Raw genomic sequence first — 19362 nt, 5'->3', positions numbered from 1 at the left:
CTGCCATGTGTGCTCATGCACGGCCAGCTGGGCAGCTATTGCCCAGAAGATGTTCTGGATATGGTGGCCTGTTTTGAACTGTCAAAGCATGTCCTCCTGGCCCTAATTGGCCAGGAGGTCACGCGCAGCCAGCTGGGTCCAAGGTGCCAGCTCTGAGCAGGCAGGGTCCTGCCACTGGCCTCCCTAGCAGGAATTCTGGTGTTCCCTATTTGAAAAATGCAAAACCCATGATAAAAAAATCCCAAAGTCACTGTGTAAAATACCCTGAAATCCATGTTCCTCTATGATTAAAACAAAAGACAAATATATATATAGAGAGAGAGAGAGTGAGAGTGAGTGAGAGAGACAGAGACACAGCAATCAGTTGGGCAAGTTTTATTGATATATCTACAGTGTTAAAGCAATTTGAATGCTTAGCAGCATCTTAATCATCATAATAAAACTAATTCTAAATACCTATATGTTTTGCTGCCCCAGGGGCTACATCCCCCCACCAGGGATAACAGCCCCCCCAGGAATAACAGCCCCCCCTCCTCAATAGAAGCAGGGGCTGTGGGGACTCCAGGACTTCCTGGCAGAGCCCAGCCCTGGGCAGCACAGGGCAGTGGGGGGCAGCAGGGCCTGGATTGGGGCTGATGGGGCTGTCACCTTGCCCTGTGCTGTGCAGGCGCAGCCCCAGTGACCCAGACAGCAGCTAGAACTGCCAGTAAGTGCCAGGGCTTTTTTGGGTTTTTTTTGTTTGTTTGTTTTATTGTGGGGATGCTGGGGTGGGGGACAGTGATCAGGGGGCTGGTGGGGATGGGTCCAGGCAGAGCAGGGATTGGGGGGGTTGGAGAGCAGTTGGGGGGAAGGCAGGGGGTGGGGCCGGGCAGGGATTTGGGGGTCTTGGGGAGCAGGCAGAGGGTAGGACCGGGCAGGGCAGGGATTGGGGGGCCTGGGCATAGTTCCCTCCACCCTCCTCCCCCTTCTTTACTGGCACTGGAGCCCTGCTGCTGGCACACTGCCTGGTCTGCATGGGTAGGCAGCATGCTTTAACACCAGGGCAAGGGCCAACCACAGAGATGCTCTGGCAGCCAGACCATCTCTGTGGAGGACCCAGCCTCCTGTTGCCTCAGGACATGGTCTGGGATTGTGCCCTGCCCCACTTTTTTTAGCTCCATTTTTTTTTGACCCCTAGATATCCAGCGGTCTAATTTTGCCCCCGCACTGTAAACTTGCAGTGGGGGGAACCTTTTCCTGTTCCTACACGTGCCTCTTGCAGCATCTCAAAGGGGTTTGAGATACTGCAAGAGGCACGTGCGGGTTTGTCTGGACACGTTCTACATGTGTAACAGAATTCTTCTTTATTTGTTATAATGGGATTTCCCCTTTCTACCTGATAGCATCAGCTCAAGCCAAAGGGCATGACAGCAAAAGCAGAAAGAAGGGGAGAGAGGCCCCGGGTAAGGAGTATGATGAGTATGCTTTTAATTATATTTCCCAGAAAAATACCAATGTATAGCAAACTGTGGCTTCATAGCACTTGAGAGCAGTCACTCTCTTGTACATCATGGCCATTCAGAACTTCACAGCGGCCATGTGCACAGTTTGTCTATAGTATACTTTTCAGCTGTTTAAGTAGACTAAGTATCTTTTGATTTTCAGGATACATCTGTAATCTAGCATAGCCAACATTTATAAATTGACAAGCAGGACCAGATCCTATTCCACATACAAGGCATCTAAGTGGACTTAGGTACCTACGTGAGATCTTATTCTATGGGTCCCGAGCCTCTGAAAAAGAATCAAGAGAAAAGGCAGATTTCCCTCTCGGTGTATTTTTGTCACTTAGGCTAAGATGATGGTGTATTATGAAGAAAGGTTCATTGATGTTCTTTGAGGCTAGAAGAGAGCAGTGAGCAGGGTAGAATATTTACATACTTAACTGGTGAAATAGGATCTGATGCAATATTCTTTCATTATGGAAAGTTTGTAATATAAATCCATATCAAAACAATAGGAAGTGATAAATGCTTGAAGTATGCCTCTAGCAAGAGAGAGAGAGAGAGAGAGAGAGAGAGAGAGAGTGAAGAATGATGTCACCTTTCTTTAAACTTGTAATTGTGGTTTAAGACTGTGTTGCCTATTATGAATGGGGGTTTTTTTGGTTCATTTGATGACATGTCAGGCTGGAAGGAACCTCCAGAGCTCATCTAGTCCAACCCCTATCTGAGGCAGGATTACTCCTATCCAAACCAAACCATACCAACTAGATGCTTTTGAACACGGAAAAGCAAAAAAGTTGTAGCACACACCTGCAGAAACTTTGGATATTTATAGATGTGCTCTGGGAGGTGGAGGGAAGGGAGTGCCATATTTAAACCAAAATGCTTTAAAATTAAATGTGTCACTATACCAGGATCAGGGTAGAGGAGCACCAACATGGAATGAGTTCTTTATATTCAAAGGACGAATATGGGTTGTAAATCCCAAGAGGATTATTTGCCTTCCTATAGCTGTGACTCAGCCACCTAAGCTTTAAAAGAAGTCAAGATTTCAGGCAGTTCCCTATCTTATTGTCTCCTAGGCAGCTCCTTACTCATCATGTTGACTTTTGAATCCCATTTTAAAGCTCCTAACTCTCCTCATTCACTACCTAGGGAACCAAATGCCTCTGAACTTTGGATTTTACTCTGCAAAGTCAGTTGTCTCAATATGTTGATGGATCTCAAAAGAAGAGTAATACAAAGAGTGATTTTTGACAGACAAATAATGAATATTACAATTTTTAAATTCCTATTAATTTCCACTATTTCATCCTGTTTACCAAGGTTAGTTTATGTCTCCACTTCAAGAATATGGGCTCTAGGTACTTTGGTGATTAACAGAAGAAACTGTTAGTATGTTAAATTACAACAACATTTCAAGATCCATTGTAATCATTACAAGAAAATTTAAATGCAGGTCCTCTGTGGGGTTTTTAATTATGCCTCACCTTTTTGATTTAGTTTAAATGAGATAGGGCATTACATTGCATAAACTGCACTCAAGAGCTACTGCTTTCTGTGCTGTCATAGCTACATTTATTCTGTGTTGTTCTTAGATGGTTGGCTCCTGGAGAAACTCTTGAGTATTGAAAAGTGAAGATGGGGGCCACTGTATTGCTTGTTTAATACAGAGGTATTTTTATAACATCCCTTCCTTCTTTACACACCTCTTCCAGGTTTGGCTGGATTCAAAATTAGCTGTAGTTATCCTTTAATTGGCTCAGCTCCTTCAAAGCTTTACTTAGCAGTTTCAGCTCATCAAAAAGTTTGTTATTACATGTGCAGTGAGGTTGTAATTCTTCTTTGATGAAATTGCCTTTGTCTTAAGTTCTCAGAACAGCTTTAGAGTTTTAACTTTTCATTTTTAGTCAATTTTCTGAAATGTCCCTTTAATTCCTTCAGGGCTTAATTAACTGTTGAAATTTCAAATAAGTGCAAAAATTCTTATTCTTTATAAATAACTCTTAAAATAGTTTTTTTTTTCCAACTTCTTTCGTTCTTTAAGAGTGCCTTTACATTTAAATAGCCATTTCAGAAAGAATCGTCTCTTCTTAAGAGCCACCTCTCTAAAGACTCTTATTTGAATTTGTTAAGGAAAATACTTTAAGATTTTCAGGTAATTAACTAACCTCCTAATTATTATTATGCTCAGACAGATTTGTGTATTGGAAATGAATCTAACCAGAGCTTTGGATTCCATGCTAGTACATGAAGTACCCCATTATTTACATAACAATGGTATTTGGATGTTGTTATAAAATGTATTTTCTTAAGATTCACAATATTGGCAACTATACATCTGTAAAGAGATTTGTCACTACAGCATTTAAAAAACTAAGGTTTATATCATTGAAATTCAACATGAGTTAGATGAAAGTAACCAGCTTCTGTGAAATATTTTCCAACCACCGGTGCTTTTCTTAGTCCAAAAGCTATAAGCATTTTTATAAGAAAATACTTTACATTTTAAAATAATTAGCACCTATTTAACTTTCAACTACAGGGCTTCTTTCCTGCAAATGTAAAGGGAAAAGAAGTCTGAATTTATTAGTTGGTTTTATAGGTCAGTTAATATACCCCTACATTTCTATTTGCTAAAAAGAACATACTTTTGGGTTTTTTTCAAACAGTCAGGGAGCTCTCTCTCTCTCTAAACAGTCATCTTGCAAAGTTTGTTTCCTTCAGATAAAGATCCTGTCTACACTAAGCTAGGACTTTCAGTAAAGTGTCCTGTTCTTTCAAGAGATATTATTGTGGGTTGTCTTGCCTTTTGACTAAATGGTTTCTAACATTAAAATCTTTTTGTAGTATATATACAGTTTCCAACTAAAAGCATCTATTGAATGTTTTATTCAAAAGATAAATCTAGCTAACCAATTCTTTTATACATTTTTTAAACCATAGCATAAAGGAAAAGAGTATTAAAAGTTGAAGTAAAATAGAAGTTATTAAGTTATACCTTACATTCTTTGTAACAACTTTGGTGTAATAAACCTAGTTTTATGGCCTGAAAGGTGTCATCTTTCTTGTCATTTGAATTGCCCTGGCAGAAGTAAGAAACCTTCTGGAATGTCTTTGACTAGTTTGGACCTATCTCTTAATAAAATAAACCACCAAAAACATAAGCATGAGGTGTTAAACTAAGTTCACCAGAGGATGAACCAAAGCCCTCAGGTGCATGGGGAAGCAGGTGACCTGGAGGAAGCACAAGCAGGAAAGGGCAACAGGAGAGGCCTTCTCATTCTTCCTGAGAAAAGCTAGCTACCTCAGATGTCTGTACAAGAATGCACGGAGCCTGGGAAACAAACAGAAAGAATTGGAAGGCCTTCCACAGAACTACTTCCACAGAAATACTATACATATTGGAATAACAGAGACTTGGCAGGATAGCTCACATGACTGAAGCACTGTCACGGATGGATATATACTGTTCAGGAAGGTCAGGCTGGGGAGAAGAGGAGGATTTACTCTTTGTGTAAAAGAGCTGTATGATTGCTTGGAGCATGAACACCACGTGTCCCTGGAGCCTGGGGAATGGGGGGCAGAGCAAGCTCCCGCAGGCAGCGGTGGTGCTGTCGGGGGTAGGAGCGTGGCAGCGGCAAGCAGGGAGCTCCTACATGTGTCTGTGGTGCTGCCAGTGGTGGAGGGAGGGGTGGTGAGTGGTGACTGCCCGCAGACGCTGTTGGCAGTGTCAGCGATGCCTTTTTGCAAAGGATGCACTGCCAGTGGCTTGGAGATACAGTATGAAATTAGAGATAGGCCTGTTGAAAGTCTCTGGGTTATGATCAGAGGAGAGAACAAAAAGAGTGGGTGTCTGCTACAGGCCACCAGACCTGGAGGATGAGGTAGATGAGGCTTTCTTCAAACAGCTAGCGAAAGCTCCCAGATTGCAGGCCCTGGTTCTCATGGGGGATGTCAATCAACCTGGACTCTGCTGGGAGGATAAGATATTAGTACACAGGCAATCCGGGAAGTTTTTGGAGAATTTTGTGAAAAACTTCCTGGTGCAAATATTGGAGAGGCTAACTAGGGGCCATGCTCTTTTTGACCTGCTGTTCAGAAACAGGGAAGAATTGGTGGGGATCACAGAAATGGATGGCAACTTGGGGAGCAGTGACCATGATTGAGGTCAGAATTCAGGGAAAAGATGCAGGACTTGGCACTTCTTTTTGAACCTCATGAGATTTCTTTCAGTCTAATCCTCCAATTTGTCCAGGTCACTCTGAATCCTAGCCCTACCCTCCAGCATATTTACTACTCTACCCAGGTTGCTGTCATCTGCAAACTTGCTGGGGTGCACTCTATGCCATCATCCAGGTTGTTGATGAAGACTTTGAACAGAACCCACCCCAGGACCACCCCCTGGGGCACTTCACTTAATAACGGCTACCAACTAGACATCAAGCCACTGATTACTGCCCTTTGAGCCCGGTGATCCGCACAGTTTTCTATCCACCTTACAATCCATTCATCCAACATGTACTTCCTTAGCTTGCTTGCAAGAATTCTGTGGGAGACCAGATCAAATGCCTTGCTAAAGTCAAGGTATATCACATGCACTGCTCTCCCTGCATCCATAGAGCCATTTATCTCATCATAGAAGGCAATCAGGTTGGTCAGGCATAACTTGACCTTGGTGAATACATGGTGACTGTCCCTAATCATGTTCTTCTCCTCCAAATGCTTAGAAATGGATTCCTGGAGGACCTGATCCATGACGTTTCCAGAGACTAAGGTGAGGCTGACCAGTGTGCTCCCCAGATTCTCTTTCTTTCCTTTCTAAAACATGGGCACTGCATCTGCCCTTTTCCAATCATCATCTGGAACCTCTCCCAATCACAACAAGTTTTCAAAGGTAATGGCCAGTGTCTCTGTAAACACATTGCTCAACTCCCTTATCACCCTTGGGTGCACTGAATCCAGCCCCATGGGCATGTACATGTACAGCTTCTCATGTACAGCTTCTCTAAATAGTCCCTAACCTGTTATTTTGCCACCATTGGATATTCACCTCCCTACCCCTCAAACTGTGCTGTCCTGAGGTGTAGTAGTCTGGGAGCTGAACTTGCCTGTGAAGACTGAGGGAAAAAAAGGCATTGAGAACTTCAGTCTTTTCTGCATCCTCTGTCACTAAGTTGTCTTCCCCATTTATTAAGGAGCCCACACTTTCCCTGATCTTATTCTTGCTGTTGACATACTTATAGAAACCCTTCTTGTTACCCTGCATGCCCCTTGTTACTTGCAATTCCAATTGCACTTTGGCCTTCCAGAATGCATCCCTGAATGCCCAAGCAATACTCTTATACTCCTCCCTAGTTGTTTGTGCAAGTTTTGACTTCTTGTTAGCTGTCTTTTTGTGGTTTAGCTTACTGAAGAGTTCCCTGCTAAGCCAAGCTGGTCTTCTGCCACACTTTCTAGTCTTCCTGCACATTGGGATGGTTTTTTCCTGTGCCCTCAGTAAGTTTCTTTAATGTACAACCATCTCTCTTGGACTCATTTCCACTTCCCAAGGCATCCTGCCTATTAGTTTCCTGAGGAAGTAGCAAGTCTGTTTTTCTGAAGTCCAGGGTCAATACTCTTGCTGCTCTCCTTCCTTCCTCTCCCATGCACTCCTACAGACTGGGGATTTACTTGCTATGTGGCAACTCAGCAGAAAGGACATGGGGGTTACTGTAGACAATAAGCTGAAAATGCATCAATAGTGTGCCTTTGTGGCGAAGAAAGCTAACAGCATACTGGGCTGCATTATTAGGAGTGTTGCCAGCAGATCAAATGAAGTGATTATTCCCCTCTCTTCAGCACTGGTGAAGCCTGAAGTGATTATTCCCCTCTCTTCAGCACTGGTAAAGCCACATCTGGAGTACTGTATCCAGTTTTGGGCCCCACACTACAGAAAGGACATGGACGAATTGGAGAGAGTCCAGAAGAGGGTAACAAAAATGGTTAAGGGGCTGGGGCACATGACTTCTGAGGAGAAGCTGAGGGAACTGGGCTTATTTAGTCTGCAGAAATGAAGACTGAAGGAGGATTTAATAACAGCCAGAAGGGTAATTACAAAGAGCTTGGAGCTAGACTGTTCTCAGTGGTGGCAGATGACAAAATAAGTTGCAGCAAGGGGTCTTTAGGTTAGATATTAGGAAAAACTTTTTCACAAGGAGGGTAGTAAAGCTCTGGAACAGACTACCCAGAGAGGTTGTGGAATCTCCATCCTTGGAGGTTTTTAAGACCTGGGTAGACAAAGCTTTGGCTGGGATAGTATAGTTGGGGATGGTCCTGTTTTTAGCTCCCTGATGACCTCCTGAGGTCCCTTCCAACCATAATCTTCTATGAGTCTATATTCTCCAAGTATCTTGGATATGAAAATAATTATATATCCATCTCAAATTAATTGAATTACAGGAAATTTTATAATGACCTAACATTATAATAATAAATTACAAAACAACTATTTCAATATCCATTTTTACATCAATGCTAACATTTCCCATCTGCAGCATCATACATTGATGGCTGTTGACCAGTTAAAGCAATTCCTAGGAAAGTTTTTAAAGGACAAGAACTTCACATGTTAGTCTGTGATCTTTGTGTTGGAATTTTTCCCCTATAACTCACCTCTATACATGTGGTTTTAATATCAAGGCCCCTGTGTGACCTTAATTGTCACTTTGTTGCATTAGGAGGGAAGATACAGATTTTTCTACAGCCTAGAAAATGTGTAGCTTTAAAAATGAATTGGAATGAACCCTATAGTCTAACTAGAATATATAAAAAAAATATATATTACTGGTATCAAATGGAGCCAACTTCAGGGAAATTAATAGAGCTGTTATTGCAGGTGATTATTTTAGGCCCATTACTTCATCAATGATTGGTTTAAGATATAACATGGAACTAATGCTAAGAATCTTCTCTCTCCCATTAGAAATGCATCTTTTCCTCTCCACTATACAAATACACTATAGAAACTGTTTATTCTTTGGGGTTCTGAACTGGAAAAAAAGCGGTAGGGTGTTATACACAGGCATAAGCTGAGGCTGTATATAACTATAAGTTATAACTACAGTGCGGGACCTGTCCCATTTATATATCCCACTAGTTAGGAGGTGAATCCTGAGGTGGTTTTGACGTGGTGCTACAGTATGGAAAACCTTCAGAATAACTGATTTACGCTGAATCCTTCAAAATACCAAGTGTTTTGCAAAGGTAGCATGTAATAAGCAGACCCAGATTTACTGTAAATACATTAAATAAACTTCCAGCAAATTCCCACAGGGCATTCTACCTTCATTTCAATGTCACCATTTATTCATGCAGCTTAATGGTTTGAGGAGTCCATTAGAGAGGAAATAGATGTTATAAAGATTCTACCTATTATGCACTAACAAGGTTTATCTTACCTGTGAATGTGGACCTCATGACTCTTAGGCCACTTTTGGCTTCATGGCTGGGTTTTACTCTGATTGTGCCCTACTAAGCACCTTTTCATTTTGACCAAAGGAAAGTACAAGACAAGGAGCCAGCAGGACCTTTATGGTCAACCTGTACTGGTATTATTCATATTCAGATAGGAAAATTGGCCTGCAGAATACTCAACATTATGAATAGTTATCTCCACACACACAGCCCTTAGCACTTATTCATTCAGTCTTTCATCACATAGTTGTGCATTCAAAATTCTATTCAATATCACTTTTGTCAGACGTATGTTAAAAAAGGATTGTGCTAAAATCTTTTTGTGCAACTCCATCTTGTATCTGAACTAGGTACCTATTACCATTAAAAAGCACCCCTCTGTAATATTTTATATTACATTAAATGGACAGTTTCTCTTCCATAGATTAGTGAAACGGTTCTAAATTGATATGCTTTTTGCTAGTACAACAGAGCACAAATATCCCATTTAGATTTAAATAAACTATTCACAACAAGCTATGGCGTTCCTGAATAAGCCTTTATATTTACACATTTGTTTGATACTTGCAGTAGTTTCAATACTGTAATCAAACATATTTTAGCCTATGGCTGTTCAAAAATGGATATTTATGGGATATGACTAGCCATCAAGTTCATGTAGTTTTTCTTTTCCCTGGCTGGATCAGTGAAATTTTTAGAAACAAGGGTGAGCAGTTTTTGCAAAATGGATAGCAAATTTCCTTGTTTGCAAATAAGTGCTGTTTTTCTACAGCCCAGAGATGTTCCCTAATATTTGTACAACCAAAATGCCATTATTTTTCTCATAATGTTTGTTTAGAATGTGATATGTACAAAATAAACATAGAAGAAATGTAATTAATATGATTAGATGTGCTGTAATGTATATGTATCTTTGTTTTAAAGTTACTAAGACTAAATTCTTCTCTTTTTTTTTCCTACCCCTTCCTAATATCCCTCCCTCTTTGGCTTCTTACTTGGAAAAGAATATTCTAAATTTTAAGAGAACACTTGCTCTGTTCCCTCTGCTTTGCTGCAGTTTTCTTTCAAAATCAAACCTCTGAATTATATAGAAAAGTGTGGTGGCACATTCACATGCAAACTATTTTTAGAGAACATGAATGATCACACCAGATGGTTGTTTAATTCTGCTGACATCTTTACTGTACATTCATGGTTTAATGTAGTATTTCCTTACTTTTTAAATATCTATGGCAGGTTACAGGAAAGGCCTTTATGCTCTATTTCTATTTGATACTCTTTGGGTGCATCTACATGTTCAAATGCTCCGGGGTGAGTTTACTCTAGAGTAATTTACTCTAAAGTAAACCCACCCCAGGCAGGCATCTACACATTTGGGGAAGCAGGAGCAGATTTGTTTCTTATGGCAGCAGTCTGCTTCCACCCCAGCCAGCCCTGCACTGGTCCCCTGCAGCAGCCAGGAGGAGCTCTAGACTCCCCCTGGATACTAGCCAAGGGGCTGGCAGGGAGCAAGGGGCCAGGAGATAGCTGTCTCTTGGCGGGGGCTGGGAGATCGCTCCCTAACCCTGGAAGCTGCCTGATACTGGGGTGGGCTCCACCACCAGATCCCAGGTAGGGACAATGTCCCCCTACTCCGACAGCAGGGAGCTCCCAGCTCCAGCTGCACTATCGCAGAGCAGGGGCTGAGAGATTCTCACCTCCCAGCCCCAGCTCCACAATTGCAGAGCGGAGGCTGGGAGCTCCCTGCTTCCAGGACAGGGTAACATTGTCCCTGCCTGCCTGGGCTCTGGTGGCAGAGGCTGCTCCAGCAGCAGGCAGCTTCTGAGAGAAGGAAGCTGAAAGCAATTTTTTTCCTGGTTGGTCATCTACGTGTGCTGTACTGTGCAATAATTATTCAAGAGCAAATTTAAAACTTGTATTTACAAGTAGCAAATTTACTTGTGATGAGAGCAAATTTCTGTGTAGTAATCATCTGCATGTGTAGACAGTGATACCTACTGTGCAGTAATTTGCTCTAATTTCGAGTAAAGGGTCTCGTGTAGCTGTGTCCTTGTAGACACATTCAGTGCTACAGTTGTTGGACAGTTATAGAGATGCTAATCAACAGACTACTTAGGAAGCTATTTGATCCAAAGAAGTACTTGCATTAAAAAAAAAAATTACATTTTTGACAGATTGTTGGTGTTTTATATACAAGAAAGTGCTACTTATTCTGTGATTGCCTCTATTTAATCCTCCAAGATTTGCTAAAATTACCTACTTCAGTCACCCCTGAGTATGCCCACACATTCATTAATGTGCTGTAGTTACTGCAAATTAAATTTAGTACTTGTATAACCAAGTACTAAATCAGTGTGTAGTAACTGGTGCTACAATGCAGTAGTGCCAGTGCACGGCTTTTTAGTGACACTAACTGTGCAGTAGCTTAATACTACTGTGCATTAGTCTATTAGCATGGGGTTTTTTACCCCGCACGCTAACATACATTAGAATTAGGCTACTGTGCAGTTAGTGTCTCATGTAGCTGCACTCTCTGTCATTATATACAGCAGAAGAAAAGGAAATGGGTATTTGATATGTTTTACTTCCCCCATTCTATGTACCTTGACTGCTTTGTGAAGTGGAGGGGGAAAAATATCTCTGTTCCATCTGTTCTACAGGGGAATGAAACAAGTTAAACAATTATTTCCTTCCAAATTCTTAAATAATTGGATCAAAGTAAAAGATTTATTCTGTATAAATTTGGTCTGAATGCTGTAGAGTATACTGTATCAATGTTAATTCAGCTGGAGAAGAGTGCTTGAGAAATATTTTTAGAGGGTGTTTGGCATGAGAAGAGGAGAGCCATTCCATTTCAAAGTTCCTCCTGGAGTTTTGAATTTATCTTTTTTTTTTCCTCCAGTAGAAAACAATAATAACTTTTGAACATTTTCTTGAAAATGGAATCATGTTAAACTGTCTCACCTGAATCTTTTCTGTTTAATAAGTTGTGTCTTCCCAACAGCCAGAACAACAGCTGGGGTATAGAAGAGGCAGGGTTAAAGCCTTGCTGTGGAGATTCACTGTAGAGGTGCACTGTTTCAGTCACGTGAAATAGTCAGACTTGAACATGAGTATGTTCCAGGTCTTTCCCCTAACCATACCCTCTAAAAATGTTTTGGTTTAGATGGAGCAGAATGTTTAATAAAGTCTGATGTCTCCAAAAATGTATCATCCCCAATTATTACACGTATCTCAAGCTATAGTTGGCCAAAAAAAAAGGGTTAGAAGTAAGAGCAAGTTTTGTGACATTTTAGCACTTCTGACACAGGTAAGATATGAGCAGCAGAGCAGCTAAATTTTACTTTAAAACTTGTCTGCTTACAGACATAAAAATAAAAAAGTAAAATAGTGCTTTACTTTAAACTCAGTGCACCCCTTCACTGAGCATAGTGCATGTCTAGAAGAGGCATTGTGTTCGTTTGACCTGGCTCACCCAACATCTGTATAGACTGGGCACTCCCGTGGGTCTTTTTGGCACTTTTATCTAATAGCTGATTGAATTAGCGTTAGATAAAAATGCCAAAAAGCCACCTTGAAGCTCATGATCTATATAGATGCTGGAGAGCTGGGTCAACCTAATGTGCCTCTTTTGGTAAAGTGCTGGGGTTTGGGGTTTTTTTTCCCCCCCATGTCTGTCAGCAGGTGAAGTCTTCTGCCTTGCTCTTCATGAGGCATGCTTTTGTGCTGCTGATGATTACACATGGCTATGTGAAGTACATGAACATCTCTCCCTACATGAGGCTTTTTTTTCCTTTGAACTGTATTGCCCTCACTCCCTTTTGTTGACAAGTTTTATTTTCCCTCAGAACAAAGCATTTCTGAAAAATAAGATATAGAAAACAACAGAAAACAGACTTTAAGCAGTGTATTTCATGTCACTATCAAATGTTAATATGTATAAAGAACACATGAATTTGGTTTCCTCCTAATTTAAACAAAACAGTTAAGAAAGATCATTTATAGTATCATTTAAGAAAGATCATTTATGCTCCTGAGAATTCTGGAAAGTACTTGTGTAGAGGAGAAAACTGAATACTGCATTTATTTGAATATAAAATGACCCTGAATATAGGATGACCACCCCGCCCCCACAATAATAGGTTCTCTATATAGAAAATGTATACATTCTAATATAATAAAAGCTGTGCTACTTCCATCTGTCTGTCCATAATGCTCCAGGCCAACTGCCATGCATGGTCTGGAGCATTAGGACAGACAAACTGACAGGCAGAGGTGGAGGTGGGTGCCAAGGCCAGTGGAACCAGGCTGTGCTCCTCGGTGTGGGGACCAGCCGTGCGGGGGTGTGGCTTGCAACCGTGGGAGTGTGTGGCTTGTGACTGTGCAGGGAGGCATTGCATATGGCCATGGGGGGGCATGGCACTTGGCTGCAGGGTGTCGTGAGGGGAGTGGGCAGGGGGGTGCAGGCAGCTCCCACCAAATGCAGCACACAATTGTGGTGCAGGGTGCATCCCCCATGCACACTTCCTGCGTGGCACCCTGCAGCCACATGCTACACCCCTCCCCATGCTGGGAGCACCAAACCATGGGAGGGGCATAGTGCGTGCCACGTGGGGAGCGTGCACAGGGAATGCGCCCCTCCCTTTGGCTGCATGCTGCAGCTGGTGGACACTGACTGCGTCCTCCTGCCCACTCCCCTAAGGGTTGTCTGTGGCTGCACACCCCCCTCCCCATAGCCCGCAGCCAGCAGGTGCTCCCCGTGGGGGAGGGGCAGGCTGCATGGCCGCAGGTTGTCTTGCATGGAGCAGGAGTGGGGGGTGCACCCCGCCCCACATACTACAGGGAACAGGTGCTGCCCTTGCCTCGCATGCCCCTTCCCCTTGTGGCACCCTGCCCCAAGACCACCCCCCAGTGCTGCAGAAGCTGAAACCAGTTTGAGATAAATGTGGTTGAATGCGGTATCAGACTTAACTGATTTGGCTCAAGACCCCCAGCATCCTGGCATGCTGTCTGGGCTGGGCTATGCTCCAGAGAGCTGGGCTGGCCTCTCCCCTCTGCTCTCTAACTGAAGCAGGGGTGGAGTGTGGTCAGACTCTGGCCTGCCATGGCCTCTGAGGCAAATTCCTCCCTCCATCCCACTCAATGCCCATGTGCTTCTCTCCACCCCCACTGGCAAACCCTGAGCACTGCAGCTGGGGTTTGCCAGCCCCAGCTGCAGCTCCATGCCTTTCCTGCAGCCTGGTAGAGACAGAGTTAATTCCTCCCTTTGTCCAGCTTGCCTGCAGCCAGGGAGGGGATTAATTCCACAGGGGTCCTGGAGCAGGGGAGAGAGGCAAGCTAGTTCCCTCTGTGCATATCCAAGACCTGCACCTGTGAGGCCAGAGTTAAGACCTGCAGGACCAGACTAAGAGTTGGTAAGTGTTGGCAAAGACCTGACAATCATCACACATATGTGCTGAAGATGGAGTTAAGGGAAGCTCCAGACTAAAGAATGCAGAGAGCTACATTTACTTTATAAAGCAGAACCTGTAAAACATAAACAAAGCCTTTCTGAATGCCTGGCTGTAAGGAGACACTCTGCCCTCAGGATTAGAAGACTTATGCAAGGCTTTTTCCTATCTTCCTGCTTTACATGTTAAGTTAGACTAATTTGTGCATGCTGTGTTTTACTGGGCTGTATCTTGGCTTAGGCAAAGATTTTTGGTAATTCCCTGTTGTATGCTTTGCAAATTGCTGTGTTCAATACATGCTTGCTTCAGAGAAAGTACTTTTTTCTCCATCCCCACTCCTCAGTCTGGCAGCAGCTCCCCCCTCCCCCTGGCTGGTGGTTGGCATCCTGTGTGTCCTGCTAGCCCCACATGGTGCCTGGCCATTCCTCCTCCACTCCAGCAGGGAGGGATGAGAGTCTTGGAGGGCGTCTCTCTTCCCTCCCCTTTGGCAGTGACTGGCAGGCATGCTCTAACACCCCCCAGATTCTGGCTTGGGCCACTGAAGGCACATGCCTGCATTTCCTGATTTAACAGAGAATGTCTGTCTAGTTATTAATCAGTTTAAGCTGCACAGCTTAGACTAATCTGCAAAGAGTGAATCAATTCAGGCTCAGGCTTTTTGAATATCTGTCTCTCACCGTAAAGTCTCATGTGCTCAGCAAATGAAATATACTGCTGTCTCTGTGCTGCATCTTCTTCCTAGCGCTTAAGGATTCTTCCCATTTTAAATCCAAAGTAGCTCCCTGGAACTCACCAGGCATGTTTGGTCTGTGTGTTCTTGAAGAGTATTAGGGCCATAGAAAGAGGAAAGAAAAATGTGGTAACTTACACAGGGCTTATAAATTCTGGACCAGTCATAAACATATTGAGCAAGTGTGACATATTGATGCCTACAGCTGCTTACATATGGTGTATGGAGAGGAGCAGGACTCAGTCACAAATGCTGATATGCAACACAGAGAATAAATTGCTGCTGGGAAAGTATACCTTTTTGTGTAAATGTAAATGATGAATATTCACCATCACTCAAAGCTAATGCAGCTTCCACATCTTTGTCATTATATTTCTCACTGTCATATTAGTTCTTTTTTATAACCATGTATAAGAAAAAAACAGTGATTTTAAATAAAAAAAGCAATAGACCTAGCTAAACTAAATAAATAAGGGTATGTCTGCAGTGTCAGGTAGAGATATTTGAGCTTAGAAGTGAAATAAATTAGCCCATATAGAGCTCCATGCTATCATGGCTGAACTGCCATAGTTTCACCACAAGTAAATGTAGTGTATAATAAGTGTAGAAATATGTGTGGACATACCCAAAGAGTTAAATGTGCCTAGAATATTTTGCGCCTAGAAACAGGTAATGGAAGTCTAATAGCCTTGTATTCATCAAAAATTTAAACTCTCTCTCAAAAAACAAGGAACATTGAACTTTAAATCTTTTCCAACACATTTTGGTGGGTTTGTCAACAATGATACGGAGATTAGTATTGATAGTGTTCTTATACATATAGTCACCTGAGGCCAAACTAAAGAATTCACAGGTTGGGGGGTTTTTGTGGATACACAATCTGATCATTTATTCATTGCCTGATACAGTATAGCCTTGATCTAACCTATTAGCAGAGTATCTAATTGTAGATATACTAATGAGCAAGTGTTCTAAAAAAAAATGGGTGTTGATACATGTGCTCTGGTGGGAGGTGGGCGCACTTTATTATGCCTGAAGTATCATATGTATCAGCGTCCCTGCACTGAAACTACAGCCCTCATTTTCTGCCCCTGCCTCTCAGAGTGTGGTGGAGAGCCTGCAGCCCACATGATAGGTGGGATTCACAGTGCCTGCACTGCTCATGTGGCAGCAGGGTTGGGGTGGGAGGCCTGTGCAAGATAGCACCGTCCTAACATATTGTTAATTCTGCTGACAGAAAATCTAAATTACATCATAATAAAAGGGCTTATGAATGCAAGTACCTTTCTCCTATTCCAGCTTCAACCATTTTAATTGGTTTTAATTTCTTCCTCAGGTAATGGAACTACTGGACTGTAGTCCCCATTCCCACATACTGAGGGGCCATTCTTTCTCGCAGTTTATCGCTTTGATCCTCCCATCCGCTTACAGAACATTTGTTGGTATGTACATTTGACAAGCTCAGGACAATAGTGAGGTCCTATTTTACTACCTTTCAGTCTCATTAAAGGGTACGTGTTGCTTGTACACTGTTTGTAGTTTCTGCTTGGTAATGCTGACCTACCACAGCAGGCACTCATATGTGGCCATACCGCAGCTTCTTATGGAAAGTAACAAGTATAGTAAATGTGCCATAGCCACAGTGTCATTATTACCTAACTAAACAATAAAGTTTAAAAGACACTGTAATTATGTTTTCATAAAACACTTTTAATCATCATTTTACTGTACCCTCAGCTTTTATTAATACAAGAATAAAACTGTTAATAATTTAACCACAATTTTATTTTAAAGCTATAATTTATCTTCTGAGCTTACCTCAGAAAAATCCAATTGACATGGAGGCTACAAATATACATTGGCTTGGTAGCCAAGTTATTTCTCAAAATTGCTAGCGGTAAGTAGATAATTTTCTTGCTATTCAAATTGCACTCCCAGCTACATACATGGAGCTCCAAACAAACTCAGTAGAAGCCACACACATCTGTCTAGGTGTAGTATGTGGTCCATAGTGTCTCTTTAAGTTTGGAGAGGGGATAAACATAGTTTTCCTAAAATATCAAACACATTTTTTAACATAAGAACATGAAAGATGCCATACTGGTTGAGGCTGCTGGTCTATCTCGCTCAGAGGTGCTCAACCTCTGGTCTATGTTGACTTAAAAATGGTATTTAGAGGTCTGTTTTTTGGGGAATTGGCTTATAGGTATAGATATATGCATTCAAAGGGTTCAAGATGGGCAGCAGATTTCTAAGAAGCTTGGGTCTCACACTGAGAGTTTCTCTCAGCCCTGGAAACAGACAGGGTGTCTAACACAAGAAGGCCAGTGAATATATAAATAGCCTAAGAACTGAGGGGGCATGCCATAACCCAAGGTCACAGCCTTCAAGGCAGACAGGTTGTCTAACACAAGGCCAACAAAGACACAAAGTCTGGGAACAGAGGGAGTATGTACCATACTGCCCGTAACACGAGATAAAGTGACACCAGCTGCAAGGCCCCAGAGCAGCAGGGGGCTGAGTCCCAGTTTTGGGGGTATAGATCAAATTAGGAGAAAGCCCAGAAGGCTATGTGGATGTGTGACCACAGAGAGACAACCAACCAGAGATAGCCATGTATGAAGGGTCATCAGGAGGCATCAAGAGGAAAGGAGAATACAAAAGAGAGACTTGTGAAAAACAAAGGGTCCCTCCTTCTCTTCCTTTCCATCCCTCCCTGTCCCTCTCTTTGTCTCATCCCTCCCTGTCCCTCCCCACTCCTCCTCCCTGAGAGGGGTCCCTGTCCCCATCCCCTGGCAAGGGCCCCTGAGGCCACCATAGACCGAGGGCATAAGATCATTAGCCCATCTCATACACCCCCTGGGGGGAGCTCAACAGCCTACCTCTAGACTACTGACATTTGACACCTAAGAGAGAGTGTCTCAGAGTGGAGACTGAATCCTGGCCAGATGTACTTTGACTGTGATGACAGCCCTAGGATTGGTAGCTACAGAATTGTTAGATTGTTTTTATTGCTTTTTTTTCTGTTATTACTGCATATCAATAAATTTGCCTATTATTGAATGCAAAGGTCATGCTCGGTCTGAGGGTCAGCCATCCTCCCCCTTGGAACAAGGTATCTGGATCTTAAATCCAGAGCCAACAGTCTGTGGGCCAAATGTGACCCCAGTGTCATACGTATCCAGTCCACAGGGCTCCACAGGGATTGGGAAATTTGGCAGCAGGGGAGTGGTAGCAATAAATGTGGGCACCAACCCTGGTTCCCAAATTCCCAAACCCCAAGCCTTGTGCAGCAGGTTGGGGCCATGTCATGCCCGCACCCCCACAACTAGATGAGACTGGGCCATGCCCCTTCCTCCACAGGGCTGGGCCACACCCCCTTCCTCCCATTGCAGGACAAGGTTAGAGACAGGATGCCCCCTGCTCCCTTCTGTGTGTCTGGATGGGGCCCTGCTGCAACTGCACTGTGCTGTATGAGGACCATCAGCTGTATTTGGCTCATAGATTACCTGGGCACTGTCTACCCAGTAATGGCCAAAAAGGTTGAGCACCATTGATCTAGCTCAATATCCTGTATCTCATAGTGACAGAGAGAAAATGCTAATGTAAAGAATCCATTTATGTTTCTACTAGGTAGCAATGCCAGTTTGATGGATATAGGCAGACAAGGTTCCTTGGGTGAATTTGATATCTTTTATTAGACCAACCCAAATGGTTGGAGAATAGTTATTAAGCAAGCTTTTGGGTTCAAAAACACCCGGGATTGCCACCTCACCAATCTTAAAAAGGCTTTCACCCAGCAAGGACACTCCTCCAGAGAGGTAGATCGCACGTTTGAAAGAGCCACCTGGATACCACGTGAAGAACTGCTGCAGTACAGAAGAAAAACACCCACAAATCACACACCACTGGTTATGACGTATCACCCATCCCTTGAACCTGTACGGAAAATCCTCAAAAAATTGCAACCCATATTAGAAAAAGACCCTATTCTTAAAAAGATCTTCCCAGAGCCACCCATCCTAGCCTTCAGACAAGCACCGAACCTCGCCAACCTCATCACCAGAAGCAAACTTCCTCAAGCCCAGAACACACCAAAAGGATCCAGACCGTGCCAGGAGAAGAAATGCAAAACCTGCCCCCACATCTCCGCCACCTCCACTATTACTACACCCCACAACAGAGCCATCAGCATCCCAGGATCTTACAGCTCCACCTCCAGGAATGTAGTATACCTCATCCA

The sequence above is a fragment of the Alligator sinensis genome, unplaced genomic scaffold (assembly GCF_000455745.1).
Source record: "Alligator sinensis unplaced genomic scaffold, ASM45574v1 scaffold104_1, whole genome shotgun sequence".
Classification (NCBI taxonomy): Eukaryota; Metazoa; Chordata; order Crocodylia; family Alligatoridae; genus Alligator; species Alligator sinensis.
Note: the sequence above shows the minus strand (reverse complement) of the source record.